Source organism: Scyliorhinus torazame, chromosome 4 (assembly GCF_047496885.1).
Source record: "Scyliorhinus torazame isolate Kashiwa2021f chromosome 4, sScyTor2.1, whole genome shotgun sequence".
Taxonomy (NCBI): domain Eukaryota; kingdom Metazoa; phylum Chordata; class Chondrichthyes; order Carcharhiniformes; family Scyliorhinidae; genus Scyliorhinus; species Scyliorhinus torazame.
In genome coordinates this window covers 340,492,724-340,504,088 of record NC_092710.1, presented here as the reverse complement: position 1 = coordinate 340,504,088, position 11,365 = coordinate 340,492,724, and positions in this window count along the sequence as shown.

Sequence of the window (11,365 nt, the reverse complement as noted above, 5' to 3'; positions counted from 1 at the left end):
ACAGCACCTTCAGCCCAGCTTGTCCATGCCGTCCAGTTTCTATCACTAAGCTAGTCCCACTTGCCCACATTTGGCCCATATCCCTTTATACCCACCTGCCCATGTAACTGTTTAACTGCTTAAGACAAAATCATACCCACCTCTACCACTGCCTCTGGCAGCCCACTCCAGATGCTCAACACCCTCTAAAAGAAATTTCCCCTTTGGTCTCTTTTGTATCTCTCCCCTCACCTAAACGTATGCCCTCCAAGTCTAGACTCCTGTACCTTTGGGGGATGTCAACTATCTACCTTCTCATTTTATAGACCTAAAGTTCACCCCCAAGCCTCCTATACTACAGGGAAAAAGTCCCAGCCTATCCAGCCTCTCTTTATAACTCAGACCATCAAGTCCTGGTAGCGTCCTCTCTAGTTTAACAATATCCTTCCTCTAATAGGGTGACCAGAACTGAACATAGTATCCCATGTGTGGCCTTATCAATGTCTTGCACAACTTTAACAAGACGTCCCAACTCCTGCAATCAATATTCTGACCAATATGGGCAGCATGTGGTGTAGTGGTTAACACTGGGACTGCCACACTGAGGACCTGGGTTCAAATCCCAGCCCTGGGTCACTTTCCGTGTGGAGTTTGCATATTCTCCCAGCGTCTGCATAGGTTTCACCTCACAACACCAAGATGTGCAGGTTAGGTGAATTGGCTGTTAAATTGCCCTGAACTGGAAACTCAAATTTATTTTTTGAAAATATTCTGACCAATAAAATCTAGCATGCCAAATGCCTTCACCACCCTGTCCACCTGAGACTACACCTTCAAGGAGCTATGGACCTGTATTCCTAAATCTGTGCTGTAAGTCTCCCCAACTCCCTACCATCAACTGAGTAGGTATTGCCCCGATTTGATCTATCAAACTGTCGATCCTTGAACCTCCACTCACAAGCCTGAAAATTGTCGAGAAACAGCCAGTGGTCAATAAGTTTTTAAGGGCCCCCATTGAGGCAAGGGTAGGCCAGCCTAGCCCTTGTCCAATCCAGTAACTTTGTGGAGGTCAGGGTGGAGGAACCAGTGGGAAGGCCATCCAAAGTGTTTTAGTCCCGTCCTTCCACCAGGTTCAATAAAGTTAATGGCGTTATCACAGAATCATATACTAGTTGATAAAAAGTAGAATATGTAAGCATAATAGGAGACAGCCATTCAGCCCCTGGAGCCAGCGCCACCATACAAATTATTGCGGCTGATCTAATTATGGCCATCACTCCACTCTTCTGCCACCCATTACCCTAGACTCACTTCAATCAAAAATAGATCTTGACTCAGCATTGAATAAATTCCAATGTCAACTAAAATAGATCTAGAGTCAGCCTTGAATAAATGTGAATGACAACCAAAATACATGGGGCCTCCATACTCACAGGAGAGCGTTCCAATGACCCAACAGAAGAAACTCCCCACCCCCAACTTGATTCCATTTCTAAACTGCTGCAGTTGTAAATGTCTCCAAGTGAAAATATTACCACACCTAGCCTGTCAAGCTCCCTCAGAATCTGAAAGATTCCTCCCCATTCTGATAACCACTAGGTATGGCCCAACCTTTCCTCAAAAGAAAACCCTTTCCAGTAATCAGCCTAGAGAATCTTCTAAACACCTTCCAATACGTTCTTCCTCGCCAAGTGTACACAATACTCCAGCAGGTGTGGTCTCACCAATGCCTTACACAGTTGCAGTTGTTACCTGCATTTAGTGGATAGCATTTCAAAATACTTTATTGAATACCACAAGCATGCCAATATCCTTGCTTCCATTTTTTGCCCACTGTGACCTTATTCTCCCAGTGAGCCAGAGAAGACACAGCCAGAGACAGCAAAGAGAAAGTTTGGGAATTTGAATCTAGGTGGGAAATTGAATCCAATCAATTCGGTACGGCAGTTCCTTGTAAATTTCAGGAGTTTAAATTAATCTAGAATTGTGCAGTGTAGGTTAACAACAGCTGCCCCACCCACTCACATAACTGGTTGGCAGTTACTTTAATCTACTTTGATCTAAAAGCAGGTGGGGGAGGGGAGTCAACTCAGGACAATTTAAAAAGAGCAACTTGTAACTCACTCCCAGTGAGCCAGAGAAGACACAGACAGCAAAGAGTGAGTTTGGGAATTTGAATCTAGGTGGGAATGAAGTGCTTTTCATCCCTGGTAAGTGACTGGTAAGTAGTTTTTCTGTTTTCTTTTCCTTTTCATTGGTATTTTTTATTTTATTTTTTTATATTAGTTGTTTTTTTGGGGGGAAATTGTAGCTGTTAATTAACCGAAGGTTTAAGACATGGCAGGAGATCTCAGACCCATATCATGCTCCTAGTGTGCGATGTGGGAGCTAAGGGACACATCCACTGTCCCTGTCTCCTTCACATGCAAGAGGTGTCCAGTTGCAGCTCCTGTTAGACCACTTGGTGGCTCTGGAGCTGCGGATGGACTCACTTTGGAGCATCCGCGATGCTGAGGCTGTCATGGATAGCACATTTAGCGAGTTGGTCACACTGCAGGTGAAAGGTACCGAGGGAGATAGAAAATAGGTGACCAAAAGACAGAGCAAAGCAGTGCAGGTGTCCCCTACGGCTCCCTGCAAAACAGATATACCACTTTGTGTACTGTTGATGGAGATGGCTGTGTGGCTGGCTCTGCTGCGCAACTGGGCAGGAAGAAGAATAGCAGGACTATAGTGATAGGGGACTCAAATCGTAAGGGGAATAGACAGGTGGTTCTGCAGACGCAATCAAGACTCCAGGATGGTATGTTGCCTCCCTGGTGCAAGGGTCAAGGATGTCTCGGAGTGGCTGCAGGACATTGTGTGTGTGTGTTGGGGGGGGGGGGGCTACAAGATGAATTCAGGGAGTTGACAGTTAAACTAAAAAGTAGGACCTCAAAAGGTAGTAATCTCAGGATTGCTACCAGTGCCACGAGCTAGTCAAGAGTAGGAATATCAGGATAGATAGGATGAATGAGTGGCTCGAGAGATGGTGCAAGTGGGAGGCATTCAAATTCTTGGAGCATTGGAACTGGTTCTGGGGGAGGTGGGATCAGTACAAACCAGACGGTCTGCACCTGGGCAGGGCTGGAACCGATGTCCATGGGGGGGGGGGGGGGGGGGGATTGTTAGAGCTGTTGGGGAGTTTAAACTAATGTGGCAGGGGGATGGGAACCAATGCAGGAAGTTGGAAGGTAGTAAAACAGGTACTGAAACAAAAAGGCAGTAAGGGGGAAAGTGTAAGGCAGAGAAGCCATAGTCAAAAAGGGCAACAGTACAAGGTACAGTGACTGAGGGGAGCTCAGTGAATAGGACCAGGAATACTAAAAGAAATAAAACTGGAAGTAAAAACATTAATGGTAAGCGACGCAGCAGGTTGTTACATGAAGATATGGGTTCAACAAGGAAAATTAGGAAAAAAGTTAGGAGGGAATACAACTTAGGAGGTTACTGATCGAGGTGTTTAAGATTCAGAACAGTAAAAGCCAACACAAGTGTACTTTACCTGAATGCTTGTAGTATTCGGAATAAGGTAAATGAGTTGATAGCGCAAATAATCATGAATGACTGATTTAGCGGCCACTACTGAAACATGGTTAAAGGATGGTCACGACTGGGAGTTAAATACCCATGGGTATCAAACTATTCGGAAGGACAGAGTGGATGGTAAGGGAGGTGGTGTAACTCAGTTAATTAAGGATGACATCCAGGCAATAGTAAGGGATGACATCAGTGCTATGGAGGATAAGGTTGAATCCATTTGGGTGGAAATCAGGAATAGTAAAGCGAAAAAGTCACTGATAGGAGTAGTCTATAGGCCACCAAATAGTAACATTATGGTGGGGCAGGCAATAAACAAAGAAATAACTGCCGCAGGTAGAAATGGTACAGCAGTTATCATGGGGGATTTTAATCTGCATGTCGATTGGTTTAACCAGGTCAGTCAAGGCAGCCTTGAGGAGGAGTTCATAGAATGTATCCGCCATAGCTTCCTAGAACAGTACGTAATGGAACCTACGAGGGAACAAGTGGTCCTAGATCTGGTCCTGTGTAATGAGACAGGATCTCAGTTAGGGATCCTCTCAGAAGGAGCGATCACAATATGGTGGAATTTAAAATACAGATGGAGGGTGAGGAAGTCAAATCAAACACTAGTGTTTTATGCTTAAACAAAGGAGATTACAATGGGATGAGAGAACTAGCCAAGATAGACTGGGAGCAAAAACTTTATGGTGAAACAGTTGAGGATCAGTGGAGAACCCTCCAAGCAATTTTTCCACAGTGCTCAGCAAAGGTTTACACCAACAAAGAAGAAGGACGGTAGAAGGAGGGAAAATCGACCATGGATATCCAAGGAAATAAGGGAGAGTAGCAAATTGAAGGAAAAAGCATACAAAGTAGCAAAAATTAGAGAGACTAGAGGACTGGGAAACCTTTAGGGGGCAACAGAAAGCTACTTAAAAAAGCTATAAAGAGCAAGAGATTCTGAGTGTAAAGTTGCTCAGAATATATAAAGATAGTAAAAGTTTCTACAAATATATAAAAGAAAAAAAAGAGTGGCTAAGGTAAATATTGGTCCTTTAGAGGATGAGAAGGGAGATTTAATAATGGGAGATGAGGAATTGGCTTAGGAACTGAACATGTTTTTTGGGGTCAGTCTTCACAGTGGAAGACACAAATGACATGCCAGTGACTGATAGAAATGTGGCTATGACAGGTGAGGACCTTGAGGATTGTTATCACTAAGGAGGTAATGATGGGCAAGCTAATGGGGCTAAAGGTAGACAAGTTTCTTGGCCCTGATGGAATGCATCCCAAAGTGCTAAAAGAGATGGCTAGGGAAATTACAAATGCACTAGTGATAATTTACCGAAATTCACTAGCCTCTGGGGTGGTCCCAGCGGATTGGAAATTAGCAAACGTGACACCACAGTTTAAAAAAGGAGGTAGGCAGAAAGCAGGTAATTATAGGCTAACTTTTGGAGTAGGGAAGATGCTGGAATCTATCAAGGAAGAAGTAGCGAGGCATCTGGATGGAAATTGTCTCATTGGGCAGACACAGCATGGGTTCATAAAGGGCAGGTCGTGCCCAACTAATTTAGTGGAATTTTGAGGACATTAACAGTGCGGTAAATAACGGGGAGCCAATGGATGTGGTATCTCGGGATTTCCAGAAAGGTGCCACACAAAAGGTTGCTGCATAAGATAAAGATGCATGGCATTAAGGGTAAAGTAGTAGCATGGATAGAGGATTGGTTAATTGATACGACAGAAAAGAGTGGGGATTAATGGGTGTTTCTCTGGTTGGTAATCAGTAGCTAGTGGTGTCCCTCAGGGTTCAGTGTTGGGCCCACAATTGACATAGATGATTTGGAGTTGGGGACCAAGGGCAATGTGTCCAAGTTTGCAGACGACACTAAGATGAGTGGTAAAGCAAAAAGTGCAGAGGATACTGGAAGTCTGCAGAGGGATTTGGATAGGCTATGTGAATGGGCTAGGGTCTGGCAGATGGAATACAATGTTGACAAATGAGGTTATCCATTTTGGTAGGAACAGGGATTATTATTTAAATAATAAAATATTAAAACATGCTGCTGTGCAAAGACCTGGGTGTGCTAGTGCATAATGCTAGAGCATTGCGCAGGTCAAGGAGACACAGCCTGAGTGAGTGAGACACCGAGTGAGAATTGGGTCATTTGGTGCAGTGAGGTAATTCGGTGAAGAGTGGGAGAAGGTGCTTTTTCCCTACTGTTTTGTTCGCTCTTTCTTCGGGCCTAATTTCAGGAGCCGTTCGGAGGAGGAGCAGTCAGAGTATAAAAACCTAACATTACTTCCGGTTTTCCAGTTTCCCCCCCCCCCCCCCCAAGTGACGTCAGAGGGAAGCTGTGATCTGATTGGTTGATAGCAAATCTGCCCCAAATTTTAAAAAAACACAGCTAAACTCGTAAACTTAAATTAAACTAATTAATTAATTAGTGATGGCTGGTCAGGTGAGGTGCTTGAGCTGCTTGATGTGAGAGCTGGCAGGTCCCATTGCAAGCTGCAGCGACCACATCTGCAGTAAGTGCTGGCTGCTCGAAGAGCTCCGGCTCAGAGTTGATGAGCTGGAGTCTGAGCTTCAAACACTGAGGCACATCTGGGAGGGGGAGACTTACCTGGACACTGTTTCAGGAGGCAGTCACACCTGTCAGAGTAAGTAGTTTAAATCCTGCCAGTGGCCAGGGACAGCAGGGTGTGACTGCAAGTCAGGCAGGTAAAGGGAACCAGCAGTCAGGAACTCAGGAGCCTCAGCCCTTGACCCTGTCCAACAGGTATGAGGCACTTGCTCCCTGCGTGGATGGCGAACAGGGCTGCAGGAAGGATGAGTCAGCTGACCAAGGCACCATGGCTCAGCAGGCCATTCAAGGGGAGGGAGTCAATAGGCAAGTTGTAGTTGTAGGGGATTCTATTATCGGAGGATAGATAGTATCCTTTGTGAGCAGGATAAAGAGTCCCGCATGGTATGTTGCCTGCCCGGTGCTAGGGTGCGGGACATCTGACTGGCTTGAAAGGATACTGGAGAGGGAGGGGGAGGATCCAGTTGTTGTGGTCCATGTCAGTACCAACAACATAGGCAAGTCTAGGAAAGAGGACCTGTTTAGAGATTATAAAGAGCTAGGATTCAAATTAAAAAACAGGTCCTCAAGGGTCATAATGTCCAGATTACTGCCCGAGCCACGTGCAAATTGGCATAGGGAGGCAAGAATAAGGGAAGTTAACATGTGGCTGAAAGAGTGGTGTGGGAAAGAGGGGTTCCTTTTCATGGGACACTGGCATCAGTTTTGGGACAGAGGGAACGTATACCGTTGGGATGGTCTCCACCTGAACCGAGCTGGGACCAGTGTTCTGACGAAAAGAGTAAATAGGGTGGTCAGTAGGACTTTAAACTAGAGATTTGGGGGGGGGGGAAGTAATCAGTGGGAAGCATAGCTGCTTAGGAATACAAAAAAGCACGAAAAGACAGAACTCAGGAGAGGTTACGATAGACCCCATCCCACAAAATATGACAGTGTATGAAAAGGCTCAGTAAACCAAGGTCCACCACACTAAGAAAACAAAAAGGGACGGTCAATAGAGAATTAAAGGTGCTATATTTAAATGCGCGGAGTGTACGGAACAAGGTAGATGAGCTTGTGGCCCAGATTGTGACTGGCGGGTATGATGTGGTAGGCATCACAGACGTGGTTGCAGGGGGTTCAGGACTGGCATTTAAACATCCAGGAATTCACAACCTATCGAAAAGACAGGGAGGTGGGCAGAGGGGTCGGGGTTGCCTTGTTAATTAGGAATGAAATTAAATCAATAGCACTAAACTACATAGGGTCAGATGTGGGTAGAGTTGAGGAACCACAAAGGCAAAAAAAAAACCATAATGGGAGTTATGTACAGGCCTCCTAACAGTAGTCAGGACCGGGGGCACAAAATAGAAAGTGCATGTCAGAAAGGCAAGGTCACAGTGATCATGGGGGACTTCAATATGCAGGTGGACTGGGTAAATAATGCTGCCAGTGGACCCAAGGAAAGGGAATTCATTGAATGTTTACAGGAGGGCTTTTTGGAACAGCTCGTGATGGAGCCCACGAGGGAACAGGCCATTCTGGACTTAGTGTTATGTAATGAGCCAGACTTGATTAAAGATCTTAAAGTAAGGGAGCACTTAGGAGGCAGTGATCATAATATGGTGGAATTCAATCTCCAATTTGAAAGGTAGAATCAGATGTAAAGGTGTTACAGTTAAATAAAGGTAACTACAGGGGCATGAGGGAAGAACTGACAAAAATCGACTGGGAGCAGAGCCTAGTGGGAAAGACAGTAGAACAGCAATAGCAGGAGTTTCTGGGAGTAATTGAGGACACAGTACAGAGGTTCATCCCAAAGAAAAGAAAGGTTATCAGAGGGGGGGGATTAGGCAGCCATGGCTGACAAAGGAAGTTAGGGAATGCATCAAAGCAAAAGAGAAAGCCTATAATGTGGCAAAGAGTAGTGGGAAGTCAGAAGATTGGGAAGGCTACAAAAACAAACAGGATAACAAAGAGAGAAATAAGGAGAGAGGATCAATTCTGAAGGTAGGCTAGCCATTAACATTAGGAATGATAGTAAATGTTTCTTTAAATACATTAAAAACAAACGGGAGACAAAAGTTGACATTGGGCCGCTCCAAAATGACGCTGGTAATCTAGTGATGGGAGACACGGAAATAGCTGAGGAACTAAATAAGTACTCTGCGTCAGTCTTCACAGTAGAAGACATGAGTAATATCCCAACAATTCAGGAGAGTCAGGGGGCAGAGTTGAATATGGTAGCCATCACAAAGTAGAAAGTGCTAGAGAAACAAAGGTCTAAAAATTGATAAATCTCCAGGCCCAGATGGGCTACATCCTAGAGTTCAAGGAGATAGCTGAAGAAATAGTGGAGGCGTTAGTTATGATCTGTCAAAAGTCACTGGAGTCAGGGAAAGTCCCAGAGGATTGGAAAAATCACTGTTGTAACCCCCCCTGTTCAAGAAGGGAACAAGGAAAAAGATGGAAAATTATAGGCCAATTAGCCTAACCTCAGTTGTTGGCAAGATTCTAGAATCCATTGTTAAGGATGAGATTTCTAAATTCTTGGAAGTGCAGGGTCGGATTAGGACAAGTCAGCATGGGTTTAGTAAGGAGAGGTCGTGCCTGACAAACCTGTTAGAGAGTTCTTTGAAAAGAAAACAAATAGGTTAGACCAAGGAGAGCCAATGGATGTTATCTATCTTGACTTCCAAAAGGCCTTTGATAAGGTGCCTCACGGGAGACTGCGGAGTAAATAAGGGCCCATGGTATTCGAGGCAAGGTACTAACATGGATTGACGATTGGCTGTCAGGCAGAAGGCAGAGAGTTGGGATAAAAGGTTCTTTTTCGGATTGGCAACTGGTGACAAGTGGTGTCCCGCAGGGTTCAGTGTTGGGGCCAAAGCTGTTCTCTTTATACATTAACGATCTAGATGACAGGACTGTGGGCATTCTGGCTAAGTTTGCCGATGATACAAAGATAGTTGGAGGGGCAGGTAGTATGGAGGAGGTGGGGAGGCTGCAGAAAGATTTAGACAGTTTAGGAGCGTGGTCTATGAAATGGCTGATGAAATTCAACGTGGGCAAGTGCGAGGTCTTGCACTTTGGAAAAAAGAATAGAGGCATGGACTATTTTCTAAACGGTGACAAAATTCATAATGCTGAAGTGCAAAGGGACTTGGGAGTCCTAGTCCAGGATTCTCTAAAGGTAAACTTGCAGGTTGAGTCCGTAATTAAGAAAGCAAATGCAATGTTGTCATTTATCTCAAGAGGCTTGGAATATAAAAGCAGGGATATACTTCTGAAGCTTCATAAAGCATTAGTTAGGCTCTATTTAGAATACTGTGAGCAATTTTGGGCCCCACAACTCAGGAAGGACATACTGGCACTGGAGCGGGTCCAGCAGAGATTCACACGGATGATCCCAGGAATGGTAGGCCTAACATACGATGAACGTCTGAGGATCCTGGGATTATATTCATTGGCATTTAGGAGGTTGAGGGGAGATCTAATAGAAACTTACAAGATAATGAATGGCTTAGATAGGGTGGACGTAGGTAAGTTGTTTCCATTAGCAGGGGAGACTAGGACCCGGGGGCACAGCCTTAGAATAAAAAGGGAGTCACTTTAGAACAGAGATGAGGAGAAATTTCTTCAGCCAGAGTGGTAGGTCTGTGGAATTCACTGCCAGAGGGCAGTGGGGGCCAGGACGTTGAGTGTCAAGACAGAGGTTGATAAATTCTTGATTTCTTGAGAAATTAAGGGCTATGGAGAGAGAGCAGGTAAATGGAGTTGAAATCAGCCATGATTGAATGGTGGAGTGGATTCGATGGGCCAAATGGCCTTACTTCCACCCCTATGTCTTATAGATGCATCCAAGGGTGGGACAGTTGGAAATTGCAGGGATTACAAGTCAGATGTGTAACTGAAAGATGGATGGGGGGGGGGGGGAAAGAAGAGAGAGAGAGAGAGAGAGAGAGAGAGAGAGAGAGAGAGAGAGAGAGAAAGAGAGAGAGAGGTTTAATTAATGGGGTACTGGACCCGTCTCAGATCATGTAACTTGAGGCTATAGAGAAGGCAGTGGATTCATTCAAAGGGAGATTTGGAGTGTTAATGAATATGCGGTATAAATATAACCAAGATGGAGAAACTGGCTATCAACTGCCCTCTCCATAGCTGCTGTCTGATCACTTCCAATCTTCATATGGCCAGCACAGCAGCAGTGGTTAGCACGGTTGCTTCACAGCGCCAGGATCACAGGTTCAATTGCCAGCTTGGGTCAGTCTGTGGAGTCTGCACCGTGTCAGCACAGGTATCCTACAGGTGCTCCAGTTTCCTCACGTCTCATAAGACATGCTATTATTTGTTAATTTGGACACTGAATTCTCCATTTGGACATTCGGAATTCTCCCTCAGCATACAGGCATCAGAATGAGAGACTCGGGGATTTACACAGCAACTTCATTGCACTAATGTAAGCCTACTTGTGACAATAAAGATTATTTCACTAGAATATCGTCTTGAAGAAATAAAAGTTTGATATGCAGTAGGGTGAAGGGAAGACCATGACAGTTGAAAGATGAAAATGGAGGTCCATAGATTATCCAATTGTTGATTTGACCTCGTTCAGGGGCACCCATCAAGTGATTCAGTCCCAACTTATCTATTTATGCCACATTTTGGCAAATTAGAAGCAGCTTCTTAAAACACAGTAAGGTGATCACTAATGGATACAAACGTTTCCAGCGGGACATGGGCAAAAATCTGGCAGATTTTAAGTGTAATGCAGGAAAATGAAATTGTCCACTGACGGGTAGAAAAATATACTGTTTTTTTTAACGGGTGCAGAATTCTGGTACAGAGGACGTCTGGTGTAGATACATGATTCTAAAAAGTTTGCATGCAAGTAGAGTTTAGAAAGTGAAATGCAACAGGACAGGCAATAAAAGCTGGCCTAGCCATCAATGTCCACATCCCCTGAATTGAAAGAGCGGGGGAAGTTTTACTACAGCTGCCTAGGGTATTGGTGAAACAACATCTGCAGTAGTGTGTAGGATATAAATGCATTAGTTCAGAAAAGGTTCTCATTCTTGAGATGAGGGATGTCTTGGATCATTAAACAGGCTGGCCTGTATCTATTTAGAGTTTAGAAGGAGAGACCTTATTGAAGCACAAGGACAGGATGAATACCAAGATAATTAGGGCAGCACGGTAGCATTGTGGATAGCACAATTGCTTCACAGCTCCAGGGTCCCAGGTTCAATTCC